Genomic DNA, 20,238 nt, shown 5'->3' with positions numbered 1-20,238 from the left:
CATACTCCTTCCAATTGCCTCCCACTCTCTGCTCCATAGAAGGATACTCCGTTCTGTATTTGCATTTTTTTGTACTTCTGCTGCACATAAATATGCCCTTAAATGCTTGGTAATATTGTATTCTCATATTTTAAACTTTATATAGATTGTATCATATTCTCCACATTCATCTGCTGGATAAGTAATCATTATGTTTATGAGAATCACCATTTTGATACACGGAAGTCTGATTCATCAGTTTTCACTTTTGTGCAGTATCTCATCGTGGGAATGTGTGTACCAAAATGTATTTATCAATCTTCCCTTTGACAGATCTTTAAGTTGCTTCCTACTTGGAGACTTCCACTAAGATATGTATCCAGCAGTGGTATCACTAGGTCAGAAACTATCTTCAGTTTTAAGAGATATTGGCAGATTGTTTTTCAGGTTGCTGTACCAATTTATACCTCCATCAATCTCCACATCCTCACATAACATTTCATATTATGTGACTTAAATGTCACCAGTTCAGAGGGATGCCAATTGTTGTTTCATTGTGCTTTTTATGTCTCTGATTATAAATGAGGTTTGATACTGTAGTTACGGAGCCATTTCTGATTCCTTTTTTTGGGAAATTCTTAATAAAGTTTTTTCCCTCATTTTGTAGTTCGGAAGTTTCTCCTTTCTTATGCTTCATAGACGTTCTTTATGTAATCTAGATACTTCTCCTTGTTAGGTTATTACTTGAGTGTAACCGATTACTCCAAACATATTGGCTTCTAACAACCACTTTATTCACAATTTTGTAAGTCAGAAAATGGGGAGTTCTTTTTTGGGTTTTCTCGTGTGGTTGCAGATGTAAGCTGGGAATTTAATCATCTGAAGGCTCACATGGCTGACACTGAGGCGCCCTTTTGGTACTCACAGCCAGGAGCATCCTAATTTTTATAGACACCCAGAATTCAATAGCTCCTCTGAATTTCCATTCTTGGGTCAATGAAGTTTTTGATATGGGCTATAAGAAATTTCTGTGGGAGAATACAGAAATAAACAGAAATTACTCCCTTTAATTGTTTAAGATTGTCATGGGTTGAATTGTGCCCTTCCAAAATTCATATGGTGAAGTCCCAAACCCCAGAACCTCAGAGTGTGACCTTATTTGGAAATAAGGTCATTCATGGCAGACAACTATTACGAAGTCATGCAGTCATCATTTTGTGTTATTTTTGATTAATAAATGTAATTTTTAGAGCACTTTTTAGGTTAAAGCAAAATTGAATGAAAAGTACTTATCATTCCAATATACCTCATGCCACTCACACTCAAAATTTCCCACACTACTGACATCCCACACCAGAGTGGTACATTTGTTACAATTAATCAGTGAACCTGTACCAACATATCATTATCACCTGAAGTCCATAGATTGCATTGGATCTATAATAGATCAAGTTGGGAAGAACCGGCATCTTGACAATATTGAGTCTTCCTAATTTTTTTGTATTATTTGCATGTCTTGGATAATTTTCCTGCTTAATGGGGAGGAGCGCATAACCTGTAATATTATAGTGCTGGGAACTGGAGCCTCGATTGATGCTTTGAATAGAGATCCTGTCAAAAAAAAAAAAAAAATATATATATATATATATATATATATATATATATATATATAATGATGTCGCAAGGAGAAATAGTAGAAATAAGAATAAGCAAAGGACTGCTTGTTTCTAGGTAGGAAGAGGATGGGTAATAGCATCATGGACAAAGAGCACACAGGTTCATTCAGACACTTGGGCCCTCATGAAAAACACAAATTCGAGATTTTATATTATTTCCATGTACCATTATGTTTCCTACAATTTTTAGGGTTACCTTTTGTTGTATGGTGAGCTTTGGACTTTGGGGACCCTTGGTGTTTGTCCTGGGAGAAAGTAGGTTTTTTCCTTATTTCAGGCTGGCCTGTGCTATGACATGTACTTAATTTGGCCAGTTAAGGTCACTATAATTGCCGCTCTAGAGTACATGGTAGTTGAACTGGACACTTCTAAAGATGACGCAGGAGGTACAGGGATGTTTTAGGCTAAAGAGTGTTGTCTAGCCTGCTTTTGTGATGGTAAAGGAGGATTGATCTGTGGAGGCAAAATATCAAAGTTACCCACTTGAAATCAATAGTATTTAAGCCTGAATTTGCATCAGCTGGAGTGTCCTTATCTTGGCCAATAGTTCATGTAACTAATCACTATATTAGAAACCTCAATGAGCTCATAAAGAGATGAGATTTTTTTCCATGCCTACCTGGTGAAATAGAAATAACAAATATGAATAATAAAATGGCACTAACGATGTACCTATCAGTAGTCACTTTAAATGTAAACAGATTAAATGCTCCGATCATAAGACATAGGGTAGCCAAATGGATAAGAAAACAAGACTGATGCATATACTGTCTACAAGACATGCAATTCAGATCAAACGACACTCACAGACTGAAAGTAAAGGGATGAAAAAGCTATTTCACACAAATGGAAATGAAAAAAAAAAAAAGCCAGGGTAGCAATACTTATATCAGATGAAGTAGACTTTAAAACAAAGACTATAATAAGAGATAAAAAGGACATTAAGTAATAATAAAGGGACGGATAAATCAAGAGGACATAACCTTAGTGAACATATAGCACCCAACATAGGAGCACCTACATATATAAAACAATTATTGACTGACATAAAAGGAGAGATCAATAGTAACATACTCGTAGTAGGAGACTTTAACACCCCACTGACACCAATGGACAGATCTACCGGGCAAAGAATCAATAAGGAAACAAAGGGACACAAAGATACACTAGAACAGATGGACCTAATAGATATTCTCAGAGCATCCTACCCCAAAGCAGCAAAATATACATTCTTCTCAAGTGCGCATGGAACATTTTCCAGGATAGACCACATGTTAGGACACAAATCAAGTCTCAGTAAATTTAAGATTGAAATCATATCAATCGTCTTCTCTGATCACAGTGGTATGAAACTAGAAATCAATTACAAGAAAAAAACTGGAAAATACACGAACACATGGAGTCTAAATAACACACTACTAAACAATGAATGGGTTATTAATGAGATCAAAGAAGAAATCAGAAGATACCTAGAGACAAATGAAAATGAAAACACAATGACTCAAAATTTATGAATCACAGTGAAAGCAGTCCTAAGAGGGAAATCCATAGCAATACAGGCCTACCTCAAGAAATGAGGAAAAGCTCAAATAAACAATCTAATCTTACAATTAAAAGAACTAGAAAAAGAACAGCAAAGGAAGGCCAAAGTGAGTAGAAGGAAGGAAATAATAAAGAGCAGAATGGAAATAAATGAAATAGAGTACAGAAAAACAATACGAAAGATTAATGAAACCAACAGCTGGTTCTCTGAGAGGATAAACAAAATTGACAGACCCTTAGCCAGACTCAACCAGGAAAAAAGAGCAAGGACTCAAATAAAAACAGAAACGAAATGGGAGCAATAACCACGGACTCTGCAAAAATACAAAGGATCATAAGAAAATACTATGAGCAATTTTACACCAACAAATTGGACAATCTGGAAGAAGTGGACACATTCCTAGAAACATACACTCTCCCAAGACTGAGTCAAGAAGAATCAGAACATCTGAACCGACCAATTACCACCAATGAAATAGAACCAGTAATCAAAAACTCCCAGAACATAAAAGTCCTAGACCAGATGGCTTCATAGGCAAATTTTACCAAACATTCGAAGAAGAATGATCACCTATCCTTCTCAAACTATTCCAAAAAATTCAAGAAGAGGAAAGGCTCTTTAACTCCTTTTATGAGGCCACGATTACCTTGATTCCAAAACCAGGCAAAGACATTACCAAAAAAAGAAAACTATAGGCCAATATCTCGTATGAACATTGATGCAAAAATCCTCAACAAAATCTTAGCAAACCAAATTCAGCAATACACTAACAATATCATACACCATAATCAAGTTGGATTTATTTCTGAGATGTAAGGTTGATTCAATATCTCCAAATCAATTAAGGTGATACACCACGTTAACAAATTGAAAGAGAAAATCTTATGATCATATCAATAGATGCAGAAAAAATGTTTGTCAAAATCCAGCATCCATTTATGATAAAAGCTCTCAGCGAAGTAGGAGTAGAGGGAACATACCTCAACATAACAAAGGCCATATATGACAAACTTATGGCTAACATCATACTCAATGGGGAAAGGCTAAAAGCATTTTCCTTAAGTTCAGAAACAAGACAAGGATGTCCACTTTCGCCACTCCTCTTCAATATTGTATTCAAAGTCTTAGCCACGGCAATAAGACATAAAAGAGAAATAAAAGGCATCCGAATTGGAAAAGAAGAAGTAAAACTCTCATTATTTGCCGATGACATGATACTATATAGAGAGAACCCTAAAGATTCCACCAAAAAACTGTTAGAAGTAATCAATGAATTCAGTAAAGTAACAGGTTACAAAATAAATATTAAGAAGTCAGTGACATTTTTATATCTCAGTGATGAACTTTCAAAGAAAAATTAAGAAAACTATCCCATTTACAATTGTGTCGAAAACTATAAAATACCTGGGAATCAAATTAAATAGGAAGGTAGATGGCCTGTTTTCAGAAAATTATAAGTCATCGAAAAAAGAAATTGAAGAAGATACAAATAAATGGAAGCATATACTGTGTTCATAGGTAGGAAGAATAAACATTGTTAAAATGGCCATACTACCCAAAACAATCAATAGATTCAAAGTAATCTCTATCAAAATACCAATGGCATTTTTCAGAGAGCTAGAACAAATAATCCTAAAATTTATATGGTACTGTAAAAGACCCCGAATAGTCAAGGCAATCTTGAGAAAGAAGAACAAAATTGGAGGTATCATGCTCCCTGATATCAAACTGTACTACAATGCTACAGTAATCAAAACATCATGGTACTGGCATAAAAACAGATACATTAATCAATAGAACAGAATAGAGAGTCCAGAAATAAATCCACGCCTATACGCTCACTTAATATACAACAAAGGAAGTAAGAATATACAATGGGGTAAAGACAGTCTCTTCAATAAATGGTGTTGGGAAAATTGGACAAATACGTGCAAAAGAAAGAAGCTGAACCATCTTCTTGCACCGTATACAATAATAGACTCAAAATAGATTAAAGACTTAAATGTAAGACCTGAAACTATAAAACTTCTAGAAGCAAACATAGACAGTAAACTCTCTAATATTACTAACAGGAATTTCTTTTTCAGATATATCTCCTCAGGCAAGGGAAACAAAAGAAAAAATAAACAAATGGGACCACATCAAACTAAAAAGTTTTCATACAGCAAAGGAAACCATCAACAAAACAAAAAGACAAATGACTGATTGGGAGAAGATATTCGCTAACGATACATCTAATAAGGTGTTAATATCCAAAACATATAAAGAGCTCATACAACTCAACAACAAAAAAAACACAAATAATCCAATTAAAAAATGGGCAGAAGACCTGAACAGATACTTCTCCAAAGAGGAAATACCAATGGCTAACAGATATATGAAAAGTGCTGAAGGTCGCTAACCATCAGAGAAATGGAAATGAAAACCATAATGAGATATCACCTCACACCTGTCAGAATGGCTGTCATCAATAAATCAAAAAACAGCAAGTGTTGCTGAGGATGTGGAGAAAAGGGAACCCTCATACATTGTTGGTGGGGTTGCAAATTGGTACAGCTGCTATGGAAAACACTTCGGTGGTTTCTCAAAAAGTTAAAAATAGATCTACGTTTTGACCCAGCAATTGTGCTTCTGGGTTTTTATCCAAAGAAAATCAAAATAATAATTCATAAAGATCTATGCACTCCAATATTCATGGCAGCACAATGTACAATAGCCAAGATATGGAAGCAACCTAAATGCCCATCAACAGATGATTGGATAAAGAAATTATGGTAACAATGAAATATTACTCAGCCAATAAAAAAATGAAATCCTACCATTTTCAATGACGTAGATGGACCTAGAGGTTATTATACTGAGTGAAAAAAGTCAGACAGAGAAAGATAAATATCATATGATTTCACTAATATATAGTATCTAAGGAACAAAAAGAACAAACTAATCAAAAACTGAATCACAGATATAGTATAATAATTTGGTGATGGACAGAGGGGAGGAGGTTGGAGGGCTGAGATAATAGGGTGAAGGGTTAAAGAAGTGCAAATTAATAGTTGATAGTTGGTCATGGGAATGGGGAGCAAAGCAGAGGGAATGCAGTCAGCATTAATATGTTGGCTAGGTGGAGGGCCAGGGGAGAGAGGGACAAATTGGGGGGATCCTTTTATGAACTATATAGGTGTCTAACCAATGTACTGTATACTTGGAACTAATTTAAATGTTAAAAAATGTTTCTACTAACAAAAGAAAAGACTTCACTTTGCATGTGTGTCTGTTAATTTTGCAAATCATGTGTTCAGCTTCTGCGGCCATACAGCCTAGACAGCTTCCAGGTCCTGCACTGACTAGTCAAAGAGCTAAAATCTTAAATGCACCAGCACTGTTAGCCGCCAATCTTCTGCAGTGGTAGCTTCAGAGCCGTATCTCTGCATGGGATACAAGTCAAATCAGGAGATCTCCCCTAGGTTGACGGCAAGGCCAGTGGTCACATCAGAAACTTTTTAGTAGCAGTGTCTTTGTTACTACTAAGAACTGACTAGGGACATATCTAGTTAACCTGGAGAATACTAATATGCAAAAGAAGTGGTGGGAATCCTTAGAATTGTAAAATCATTTTGCCCAAAATAAGAAAAAAACAAATCCAATAGAAGGGCTGATGATACTGTTGATGACTAAATTAGAAAGCCGAAAGTTAACATTGAGTAACTCTTTCAGGGATACATAAAGGTGGAAACGGAGAGGGACAGAGCACTAAGAGGAGTTCTCAAAAGTGAAACAAAGAAAAAGGAAAACAATTTCTTCCCTTTGGAGACAGAGAGCTGCCTTGTCCTGAGGCTACCCGCCCCTCCCCCACACCTCCCCAGCCACACAGTCCCATCAGATCTCATCTTCTTCCCTGTGTGTTCTCCAGTAGAAAAGGTTGTTTCAGAGCATTATAACTAGCTGAATCCACCGCCACCCAGAACTGCCTAGGGAGCTTGGGACATCTGGTTGAGCTGTGATCCACCATGTTTGGACAGTATGTGTACTACACACACTTACTCCTTACATGAATTGGGAAGAAGCCCCTTCTGTGTCCCAATGTCCTATGGGGACAGAACATCCAGAGCCAGCTCATGCTGGTCTGCAAAAAGCGCAGTGGCACCCCCAACACTACTCAGAGCCCTTCCCCATCGCTGAGTCCAGAGGCCGCAATTTCTGAACCGTAGCCCTTTGCTGGTGGGAGGTCCCAGCATGGGTACAACCCTGGAGTGTAGCCTGGGTTCAATGTGAGCCTAACACTTAAACCCTACATATGCTACCTTACCTACGAGAGAGGCACTTCAGATTAAAAGGTACACACAGGCAAAAAGGAAGGGGGTGAAAAAAGATATTGCCTTGATGGACCTAGAAAGTATGCGCTGAATGAAATAAGTCGGATAGAGACAAAAATCGCATGATTTCATGTACACGTGGAATCTGAAGAACAAAATCAACAACAACAAAAGCAGAAATAAACTCATAGATACAGAGAATATTTTGAAGGCTACTAGATGGGAGGGGGTTGGGGAACAGCAAAAAAAAGGCAAAGGGATTAAGAGGTACAAATGGATAGTTGCAGAATAGACATGGAGATGTAGAGTGTAGCATGGGAAAGATGGTTAATAATGTAATAAAAATATAAGGAGGGAGAGGGGTACTAGATTTAGCAGGGTGATCACTTTGGGAGTTATGTGGATCTCTGATCACTATGCTATACAACTGAAACTGGTATATTATCGTATGCCAACTATAATTGAACAAAAAGTCATTGAATTGGACAATGTAAATACGAGCAACTAATTGTCTATTATATTTCAATAAAGCTGGAAAAAAAATAAAAACCTCGTCCCTGCTCCTGCCTGCTTTAAAAGGTGTTTCAAACACTAAAAACAGTCTGCTATACTAGGCAGGTCATTTTCAATAAATGTTTAGAAGTATTTGATTAGTTTTGTAACCAATGTTTAAAGATTTGGGGAAGTTACTTTGTTAAATCCATAAATAGCAAGAGAGCATTCAGAGGAATATCGGCCTTTTGCCTTTTTAAAATTGTTATTATTACTTGGTTGTTTTCAACTTCATAGGATAGATTAAAAGGCATTAAACGAAGTAGAAATATCAGTCAGTATTTTTCTCTACACCGTCCCCACTTTCTCTAAGTGTTACACACAGTCGTGGGTGGTTTCCAAGGTGATCAAGGGAATCTTGACCTCTAGTCTCTGTCTCCATTTATCGAGCATCCTTCCATGCACAGCCATTCCACGTTCCCTGGATTTCTCGTGTACCACTCTGATGGCAGATTTATTCCAGCAGCAACGTTCAGCTAGAGCACCATTAATTAAGAGTTCATTAATATGGTCGCTGGCATCATTGGCCTCTGACCAAGTCTTTCCCCTGCAGTGCTTCTTAAAAAGCAAAGGGCCCTATAACTCTCTTCACCATTTTCCTCCTTCGTTTAGCTCACAAACCACTCGCGGGGGAGCAAACATTGATCTAAGCCCTTAGCTTCCCCTTCAAGTTATCTTTCCACTTCTCAGTTACAGGGAGATCCCCAAGGTCCAAATCTTTGGTCCTAGTTCCCCAGGCCTCTCCTCATGGAGCCTGTGGATGCCGGTGTGCTGGTGTTGCCTCTCCAAGGCTCGCCACTCTTCTATGACCAACTGATCTTTAGCTTTGGTACACTAGGCGTGTATGGAACTTGTGGCTACACTTAAACAGTTAGATTTGGTCTTGTATGAGTTTTCTATGGCTGCATTAACAAATTACCACAAACTTAGTGGTATAAAACAACAGAAATTTATTGCATCACAGTTCCGGAGGCCAGAAGACCAAAGTTAGTGTCACTGGTATGAATCGAGTTTGGCAGGGTTGAGCTTCCTGTGGAGGCTCTAGAGGTGACTCCTTTCTAACCTCTTCCAGCTTCTGTTGGCTACCAGTGTTCTTTGGCTGCGTCCTTATCACTCTAGTCTTCAAGGTCAGAATTTTCCAATCTCTCTCTGTTCTTTCTTAACATTGCTTTCTCCTCCTCTGCATGTGTGTACGTGCCTGTGTGATCTCCTTTGCCGCTCTCATAATGATAGTTGTGGTTAAAAGCCCATCCAAATAGCCTAGGATGATCTCCCTATTTCAAAATCCTTAACTTAATCAGATCTGTGAATTCCTTTTTTCCCAAACAAGGCCCTATTTTCAGTTTCTATGCGTTAGAACCTGTTATCTTTGTGGGCCTTTATCTAGCTGAATACAGGACCCAATTTATGCCACTGCTCTAGTCCAACCTACTGAGCCCACCCCTCTTTTCCACTTACATCTTCTATTGGAAACTTCCTGCAAATAATTGTCTAATAAATCCACACAATAAAACGAAGTCTTGGCTTTCTGACTGAAAAACTACTCTTGACTTTATATACTTCCCCAACCTGGGAGCTAATAGTTCCTGGCTCCAGCTTGGGAGGGAAAAGGTGATTCTTCCATCTGTCAGTCGCTGATAGTCCCTCATAGGAACAGACTTATGTTTTTCACATGCTTCGGAGTGGCACATTTGCAAGACAAACAAGCTACTCTCTTATATTAATATAGTTCATGTCGCATGATGTAATCTCAGTATCATAACATGCCATTTTTGACATAATTTATGCAGGAGTGAGGATGGAAAGGAAGACCTCTGTTTGTAATATTCTAAAGTTTGTATAGGTACAGACCAGATCACAATAGCATTTACCTTTGAGGAAGAGAGCGAGGTTCAGAAAGGGATCAAAGAGGGACTTTTTTCTCAATATTATCATTTAATGCTTTGAACATTAAATAAATGTTTGTCTAAGTAAAAATAAATAAATGTATATAATATACCATTCAAGAGGGGAAACGAGACACCAAACAATGCTTACAGAATGATCTCAGTTAAAATAAAACCAAATTATCTATGTATATGTTTATATGTATAAGTGTTAAAGGAATAGGCCAAGTTCTGGAAAGATGCTCACTGAGAGGCTGACAGTGTTCACCTCTGTGGCAGGAAGGGGACAGAGAAGGGGGTGCGATGTTCAATATTTCTTCTATATACCGTCTGTTGTTTGAAATCTTTACCATGAAAATACAGTCCAGTAGTATGGTGGTTAATTCTATGTGTCAACTTAGCTAGGTTATACTGCCAGCTGCTTGGTCAAACATCTAACTAGATGTTATTGTGAAAGTAGTTTTAGATGTGATTATCGTTTAAACCAGTGGACTTTGAGTAAAGCAGATTAGTCTCCATAGTCTAATGGAGACTAATAGTCAACCGTTCCGAGTGGGCTGCATCTGAACAGCTGAAGGCCTTAAAAGACTGAGGTCCCACAAAGAGAAGGGAATTCTGCCTCCAGACTGTGCGAACTTGAGCTGCAACATTAGCTCTTCCCTGCACCTCCAGCTTGCCTGCCAGACCCTGCTCCACAATCATGTGTACATGTCTCCTATTGGTTCTGTTTATCTGGAGAACCCTGACTAATACACGGAGCAGCAGAGATGAGAATATAGAAAGTAAGTTACTTCTCCATTCAGGACTCTTCTGCTTCAAAGATGTGCTCTGGAGCTGAAAAGACCTGGCTTGGAATTCCAGTTTCACCAGTTTTGTGTCTTTGGCCAATTAAACATTATAGACCTCTGCTTCCTTGTTGGTACACACAAGAGACATAATGGAAATAATCATTTGCATTACTGTGAAAAGTTAAATGATACAGATCCTGGTATATTGAGCATTATCGCAACTCGGCAAATGCCATTTATCGTTATTAATAATGTTTTTCATTTTATGTTAAGAAAGCACTGGGAAGCAATTTGAAGGGGTTTGAGCAGGAAGTAACATAATCTGATCTGTTGGGAAAAAAAGAATTCTGGCAGCTTTGTGGGGAATGCATAAGAGGGCAGGAAAGTAGATAAAAAATTCAATTTAGGAAGCTATTATACCAACATAGGGACGATTAGATAATTTGGAATGGGATGCCAGTGGAAGAGATGAAGAAATGAAGATAAATGGCAAGATTTGAGGAACACTTAAGGGTTCAAAATTTAACTGCTTTGACTTCTGCTTACGGTATGACAGGGTAGCTTTCGACAGGCCAATGCTCCTACAGAGAACGACAAGAAAATCTCATTAAAATATGACACCTGTTCCCATCACAAAAAAGAAGTGACAATTATGTGACATGACGGAGGTGTTAGTCACTGCTGAGGTCATAATTATATTGCGATATATAAATCTATCGATTCAACACATTGTACACCTTAAACTTACACGATGTCATATGTCACTTATATCTCAACTTATATAAATTTTTTTTAAAAAATATAAGATAGGAACATGAGGGTGGACTAGGGCTGAATGTAAATGAGGATGGCGTACGGGGCTCTGTACCTGAAGCTTACGTGCATGGTGGATTCATGGCTGTTCAGTTTTCTATTGTTCCTTAAACTGTTAATATACACGATACGTTATCTTTCTTTTGTATATACTCTATTTAACAATAGAAACATTATTAAATAGTAAAAACAAAAAAAATGACGAAAAATCAGTTTAAAGCCTTTGGAATGCTACTGAAATGAGCAGGACTTAAGAAGCAGGAGAAAGGAAAGTCATGGAAAGGTGAAGTGACATTTTTGCTGCCTTTTTTACCCTGGGGGAATTTTCCAATTCCGGGCACAGGTCAGGAGGCCGAGAATCCAGGCTCCAACCAGGTAGAAAGCCACAGCTGGGGACCTAAAGACCAGTAGAGCTTTTAGTGGTCACACAGTGCTGGAGGGACAAATTTGGAAGTTTAAAGGAGCCAAGACTGCATTGAAGGAGGGAGGCATGGAAGACTGAGTTTGTCACAACGCTGGCTCCCCCCGCCCCGAGACCTTTATGAATTCCGAATTAGTGTGCAGTAAGAAACGAAGGAGATAAGCAGAAAACTTTTCTAAGACAGAAGTCCCATGGCAAGAAAAAGAAATAAAAGGAATTCATTATTAGAAAAGAAGTAAAACTATGTTTATCTGCAGATAGTACTTTTTATGTAGACAATCTCATAGAATCTACAAAAAAAAGCTATTAGAAGTAAGTAATATGTGAGTTTTGCAAAGTTGTGGGATACGAGCAAGGAAGGACTGCAAAGGAACATGAAGAAGTTTTGTGGGGATGGAGATGTTTATTATCTTGGTTGAAATGATGGCTTCAGGGGTGTATGCAAATATCGACATTATGAAATTGTACACTTTAAATATGTACATGTCAAATACACCTGAATAAAGTCACTTAAATAAAAAGCGAAAAGGAGAAAAGGAGAGGGCTGACGGTTTGAGAAAAACAATGGAGGAGTCGGCGTCTAATGACCCCAAAGAGGTTGGGAAATGATCACAGTGAGGAGCCTGTGATTTTCAAGGTGGGGCAGTTACAGGAGAAGACAAAGCCTGCGGCTGAAGTAAGGGTCACTTTTGTACCCATTACTATCCTGTTCTTCTTGCCCGAGCATGACCTCCCTCACTCTGCCTGGCCAACTCCTACCCGTCCTTCAGATCTCAGCATTCACGTCCCTGTGCTGATGGCACCTCATGTGGTACCCCACTCACATCTAACTCAAGACCCTCTCTAACACACTCTTGTAGTGCTCTATATACTCCGCCTTCCTAAACACAACACAGTGATTCCACATGTATTTGTGCAATTCCTTCGGAAATCCGAAGCCCCCTGATGGCAGCAAGCACAAATGGTTTTGCTGACCATTGCCTCCCTAGCACCTGGGGCAAGGCATGGCGGAGGACAGCCATTTGGCATTTATTGAATATGTAACAAGTTGTTGAGTGGAGCGTTGTCTATTTCCACAGGAATTTAGTCCAAATTTGAGGACAGTGTGTGGTAAGTCTCTGAACAGTGTCCAGTCTTAGTGGAAACACAACACAATGTTTCTTATATAAATCAGCCCGAGATGGCCGCTGTGTGTTGGCCCCTAGAAGGAAAAAGTATTTTGGCCCTTCTACCTTCTCCGTGAGAAAGGAGGAGAGGTTCTCTCTATCCCCGAATCAAATGTGTCCCTTTGGGTCCTCTATGGAGCCAAACGGAGTTAGAAGTTTGAAAGATTTATTGAGAAAGATAAAGGGGAGAGAGCACCACAATGAAGAAGAGTCTCACACTGTGGCACAGCTTTGAGATAGTCTTAGCCAGCCCAACGGGAGCTCTGGTGCGAAGATGGCCCATAGAGGAGTCTCATATTGAGCAGAAATGACTCTACTAGCCTGCTGTGTGAAGCTATTGACAGGAAGCTGCTCGGGAATAGCATGGCCTCTGCTCAAATGCTGCAGTGGGTCCTGGAGGCATTGCGCCTGGATACTCTTAGCTGACTGACAAATACATGTGTAATCACTGTGTTGTGTTTAGGAAGGCGGAGTATATAGAGCACTACAAGAGTGTGTTAGAGAGGGACCTGAGTTAGATGTGGGTGGGGTACCACATGAGGTGCCATCAGCAAAGGGATATCAATGCTGAGATCTGAAGGACGGGTAGGAGTTGGCCAGGCAGAGCGAGGGAGGTCGTGCTCAGGCAAGAAGAACAGGATACGTAATGGGTACAAAAGTGACTCCTGTCTTAAAGTGACATCTAAGTGGTGAATTTCCACAGCTGCCACAGTCTACCCATTGTGCTGCACAGATCCACGACTCTATATACGTCCAGGGAGCAGTTTCTCTTTTGTTCCCATGGGCCTCACTTCTTGAGGGCCAACTTAGAAGAGAGAGGTTGATGAAATAACTCCATCGATGCTTTTGGTCTTGCAGCTACAACAAGGACTCATTATCCCCCTCTTCCACTACCCATTCTAGGTTTCCCTCACCCTCAGCTATCACCTCTGAAGTCTTGGTGACTTTCCTTCATCCTTGAGGGGTCTGAGCTCTGGTAACTATGCCCTCCTCAGGCTGTAATTGCTGCACTTGGCCGTTCACAGTCACAATTGGGCAAGGGGATACCAAGAGTCACCTGAGTATATCACCTGGATTCCCCATATATTCCTCTCTGCCCCAATTTTAACATCAATTCTATCTCTTCCTTGATAAGTGTCCATCACCCTGCCAAAACGGTGACTCTTCCTGCCTCCTGGTCTCTAGATGCAGGGAATCAAAACTTTCCAGGTAGCAGTCACATCTATAAGTACAACAAGCCTCTGGCTGTAGCTCTTGTTGGGCGTGCACTCTGTTTGGAAACTAGAACCTCTACCCCTTCAGAGTCCAGAGTTGAGTAACGGGAAGCATGATGTCCACCTAAGTAGTTCAGTGGGAAAGATGGAAAGTGGGGCCAGTCTGGTTCCACCCATTGGCTCTCAGACCCATGCATTCTTCCTATCGGGGGCACAGTGCCACATGCAAGTCTTAGATTCAATGCATATACTGCATCCTGGAGGATGGTACCCCATACTTGCAGAGTGTTGCCTCTAAACTTATACTTCAGCTGCACCTACAACAGGACTTTCTGGCATTGTGACAATATAGCAGCTTGTGGGTAATGCAGTGTAATACCAGGGAATCAAATGCTCATGGGCCCACTCACACACATCCTTCACCCTGAAGTCTACCTCCTGGTAGTATACTATCTTGCGTGGGATTCCAGGCCCGAAGATCATGCACTCTGGAAGCCTCAGGATAGTGATGCTGGCTGAAGCTCTACCAGCAGGAAAAGCAAACCCATTCTCAGAATAGATATCTATTCTTGAAGAAAGAAGTGATGTTCCTTCCGGTACAGAAGGGACACAAATGTAGCCAACACGGGAGAATGGTGCCATACTGGGCTCACAACATTAGTCTCTCTTTCTGGCAGATTGGACATTAAGAACCAGCAGTAGCAATATAGGCCACGGTAAGTAGGATTCCATGCTGTCGGGCCTATGAGCAGTCTCTATCTGTCCCACGGTGGCCACTCCCATTCATGCGCCCTTTGTGTCAGTCCTGGAATGGCTGATGGTGGACGGTGCCTAACATCGACTTGCCAAGTCAATTTTTCTACTTGGCTGTTAAGTTACTCTTCAATTGTCGATGCTTTCTGGTGGGCTCTGGTATGTGATATGAGTCTTCTGCCTTCGTGCTCACTCCATATGTCTATCATAGGCCTCTACTCTGATCTCCTTATCTTCCAGTCCTTTTCCTTCTAGGCTCTGAGCTAAGACATTGGCCACTGCTCTGGACATATATATTTTCACCTTAGGCCACTTTTTCTTCTACAAAAAGGGTAATGAAGTACACCTTTTGTAGTTCCCTCTCTGTTGTATTTCAGGGACATCCCTGGGTGTAGCTGGAATGCAGATGCCATCCATTTTCAACTTGTACTCAAATACCAAGGTGATCTATCCAAAAGACAAGCTTAAACCTTTTCCTCCTTCTTCACCTGGCCATACGGGATCATGTGGCCATAGGTGTGAGCTGAGCAAGAGGCTAGAGTGTAACTGTAAAGGTAACATCAGAGCCTGAGGTACTGCTCACAGAGCTTACTCACACATCTGTGCCTACACAGACTGTATTCTAGACATACCGTTTCCATCCTACAGTGAATTGTTGATGCGCTATCTCAATTTGACTTGATGAGAGTGTGACAGGACCCAGATCATAATGGGAAATTCCAAATACAGTCACTTAGTGTCCTATAGTCACTCAGTCTGTCTCTACTAGGGCCCAGAAGCACACCAGAAGCTGTTTTTAGAAAGGCATAGAATTCTCTTATGGGGGTGACACACTCCTGCTCCAGAATCCCAGGGGCAATTCTTCTACAGGAGCTGGCCTTGAAATCTACACTGCGCCCATGCCCATGACTGATACCTCTAACACTATACAGTCTGTTAGATGAAATGCCCCAAGGAGATGCTTGCACGTTGGCCTGAACCTGCTGTAGATTCCTCTCCTGCACCTCATCTCTCTCTAAGCTCTCAGCCTTCTGCGTCACTGATATATGGACAGAAGCAATAATCCTGGAGGTGGGATGTTTTGCCCCCAGAACCCAATGAGCCCCACAAGGTGCACTACTTCCTTCTTTCTGTTGGAAGACTCAAGATTCACTGATATGTTGGTTATTTTTGGAGGGAGAATCCTGCCACATACCTATTAGGCTCCTAAAAACTTTGTTGAAACGGCAGTTTCCTGAATCTTCATAGTATTTATCTCCCACCCTCTGGAGCACAAGTGTCTTACAGACGCCTCTTACTCTTCCTGCCCAGTCAGTACGATGGTGCCAGTGTAATGAATCTGAGTAATGTTCTGTGGGGCTGTCTAGATGATCCACATTTCTCTGTACTATATTATGAGATGGAACAGGTATAATATAGGGCAGAAGAGTTAACAGGATCATGGAACAAATTGTAAATAAATATTTTTATCTGTCCACATGATTGTGAATTATTTCTTATCCTCTTTTTTTTCTCTAAGGTTGGACTAGAAAGGAATCTATTTTTCAAATCAATAGCCACATACCATCAGCTTGTGCAATGATTCCACATCCAGCACAGGGCATTCACATCTGAAATTACTACCTGGTGAAGCCTCGGGCAGTATTCAGTCATTTTGCAAAATTCAACCAATTCCTACAGCAAACAGACTGGCAAAGTAAGTGGAGATATGATGGAGACCACCACCCTTACATCCTTTAGATTTTTAAGAGTGGCTCTAATCTTTGCCGTGTCTGCTTTGATATTGTTTGTAATTTACTCTTGGCTTGGGAGAGGAGTGCAGTTTCATAGACTTCTACGTGACTTTCACAGACATTATGGTTGCCTGAGAGACACACCCTGCGGATGAAAAAGGGGCCGCATACTAAACCTGATAAGCTCAGAGGAGGCCCGCAGAACAGGAACCGAAAGTAACCACATACGATAATTTGAACATAAAAATTCCTAACTAAAAACAGGTTATGGGAGATAGTTACGTCCTAGGCCTGTAGTTTCCTTGACAAAGGTCGATCTTTACCTTTGAAATTGTCTACTGTCTTTCTTCATCTCAGATAACATACCTTTCAAATATCAGAGTAATTTTCTTTTCCGGACTCCTCAAGGCACTACCTCCACACCAGAATATGAGGCTCCATTCTTATCTTGTCCACATACCATTGTATGTCCACATTTGGCTGCTGCTCAGTGTGCTCTTAACATTAACTATTCTGTACCCACCGATGTAAAAGAGGTCTTTCTGTTTTACTTTTTATCCAACCCAGAGATTTCTTCACTTCGCTCTCTCCCGCCATCTTAATTTACTATCAATGGATGTCATGTAACCCTCCTTACGTCTCCTTCTTTGATTCTAAGGTATAAAATAAGCTGCAATACTGCCATTCTCTGGAGCAGTTTCTCAATTTGTTGAGATTTTGCTTCCTGGCAACTGCCATCAGAGTGGCTCAAATAAACTTTGTTTCTTTTCTAAAAAAAAAATTTTAATTATCAAATAAACTCTTATAAAATCTTTTCTTAAGCCGGATGTTCTTTCGCTGACAACCTTCACCTATAATTTCGTTTGGATGTGGAGACTGAGAACACAGAGAGGGCAAGAAAAGTTTTATTACTTACACAAGTGAGGATTCTGGAGAGAGCAGGCCAGGCCTCTCAAGCAGTTTTGAAATGGCTCATGAAAGCGAGGGAGAGAGAGTGGCCTGGGATTTCACTGTGGTTAAAAAGTGGGGCCGAGGTGAGGGTTCTCCATGTGCAGAGGGGCATGCATGGTTCAAATCTCCCTCCATCGCAAAACAGGAAGTGCACAGGCTTTATTACCATGTTGTCCAGATATGGGGTACAATTGGAAGCACAAATCAAAAGGTCACTTTCTAGGTTAAATATGGGCCAAGGTTAATATTCCTTCCTGCCTGCTGGTGCTCTGGGAAATGGAGGTTTTTGAGACCTGAAAGATAAACTTCAAATGACCTACGCTGCACCTGGCCTCACGCCAGTGAAGGTTTTTGCTAAAAGGAATAAAAATTAAATGAGGCTGAACAGAAGAACTTGCCTGTGGAAAGGGAGATGACATTGGGCCCTGTCGGCTACGTGGACAAAAAACAGGGGTTTTATGGAAAATGGCCTCACAGGATGATCTTATCATAAATTCTGAACTGGGCAGGTCATGGTGGGTAGGCATGCCCCAGGCATATAATTTCTTTAGTAAAAGAATTATCTTTGCCTTAAACAAGGCCTGCGCATTGTTTCTGTGCTTTTAGGCTAATGCTTCCTTGAAATGCCTCTTTTCAGTCCCTTCAGAAGCAACACCAACCTCAAGAGAGCACAGAATCTCCTTAATTATTTTATAATGCGATCCCTACCTTGCTCTCTATCACCTTCATGTAATCTTCCTTATTTCCCTCCTTAATCTCAAATGCATAAAAGAAACTAAAAACTATTATTCCAACGTCAACACAGAAACTATTCGCTTTAGTGTCAAAGGACCAGGAAGATACCATTGAGATGGGGACAACTGGAAGGTCACAACCATCATGTTACCCAAAGTATAACAGTTGAGCTTTAGTTAAATGATACAGAGAGTCTGTCTGGGCATGAATAGTAATGTGAGATTTCTAAATAGAAGGGTCGGAGCGCCATCAAAAGCCTCGAGGAAGCAAGAGGGGACATAATAGGACAGTTTAGGAGACACTTGGAGAATTGTCCAATCTCAGCCTACTCCCGTCCATTATGTCTGCACAGACCATAAGAGCAAAATGCCCACCAGGCTCACCAAGGCCTTGGGGGCAGGAATTACCCACACACTAGAAGCAGTATATAGTGTACTGAGAGGACCATCCGAGACTTTAAAAACGTAGGTTTACAACTCTGTGACCAGGGCGATCCCCTCATTTCTCTTGAATTCAATTTCTACTACTGAACAGGGAAACGCTCCATGATCTCTGGAGCTGGGAAAAGTAAGTCTCCACTGCTCTGGAGGATCTCCCTGTCCATCCACATCACCCTTCCTCACCCAGACTCTAGGGAACTAAGCCTCTCTCCACGAAGCCCTAGAGCCCAGAGCAGGCAGGACCGCCCTGGGGTCCCGCGTGAGTGGATGATCCAGCTGCCCTCCCTGTGTGTCCACAGCTCTGAAGACCACTGTCCAGTGGCCAGGGACGACCCACACCAGGGCACCTTGCCAAACAGGATCGGGCCACAGGAGCCTCTTTTGGCTCCTCGCGGGGACCCAGCTCCCTTCCTCCCGCTTCTGTCTGGACGGTGGCGATGGTCCACCCATGGTCAGAGGGGCGTGCTTCAACCCCAAGGCCAGCGAGACACTGGGTACACGAGGCCAGCAGGGGAAGGGCAGCAGGAGCCCCGGGCGGCCCCAGAAGTGCAACCGGATCCGTCTGTGATCCTCGTGTGCCATCTGGTGGCCGTCGCAGGCACTGCTTCAAGAGAAGCGCCGCCAAGGCCAGTCTCGACCAGGGCAGCCATTTCGCTTTGTACACAGGGTCACGTTTCCCGAAAGGCGCTGTGACCCGAGCTCGCGGCTGCGGGAAATGGCGGCCCGCGCAGGCGCACACAGACCCCTGAAAGACTGGGGTCCTCTCTGCGTCCACCCTTTTTTCTTCCTAACCCAGCATCTCCCGGCTTCACGCAGAGATCGTGAAAGCTCTGGCACAGTACTTCCAGACACTGAATAGGTATGAGAATAAATCGGGACGCTATTGAGGAGACACCTGTGCGGAGCGTCAACCCAGCTCACCATCCTGCCTGCTGTCGCTTGTCCTCCTTTCACGGTCTTACCCGATTATTTTGGGAGCTTTCAGTGTATGCCCTGGAAAAGCAACAAGCCACTCAGTCCGACAGCTAGATCCCTATCATCTGCCACCATCCAGTTTACACAACTCAGTTCCCTAATCTGGGTCCAGAAGCCATTGCTCCCCGGGTGGCGACCACCTTTTGTAATTTCAGCACCCCACAGCCCGTCTTGGACCTTTCCCTCAACACAGTCGAAGGCTGACTGGGAGTCCCAGGCCACTGTTGCCCCCCACCCCCACCCTCAGCAGACCTTTCCGTCAATTACCCGCAGCAGAGGTGAGACTCAGCTGAAACATTC

Source organism: Rousettus aegyptiacus, unplaced genomic scaffold (assembly GCF_014176215.1).
Source record: "Rousettus aegyptiacus isolate mRouAeg1 unplaced genomic scaffold, mRouAeg1.p scaffold_m13_p_9, whole genome shotgun sequence".
Lineage (NCBI taxonomy): Eukaryota > Metazoa > Chordata > Mammalia > Chiroptera > Pteropodidae > Rousettus > Rousettus aegyptiacus.
Note: the sequence above shows the minus strand (reverse complement) of the source record.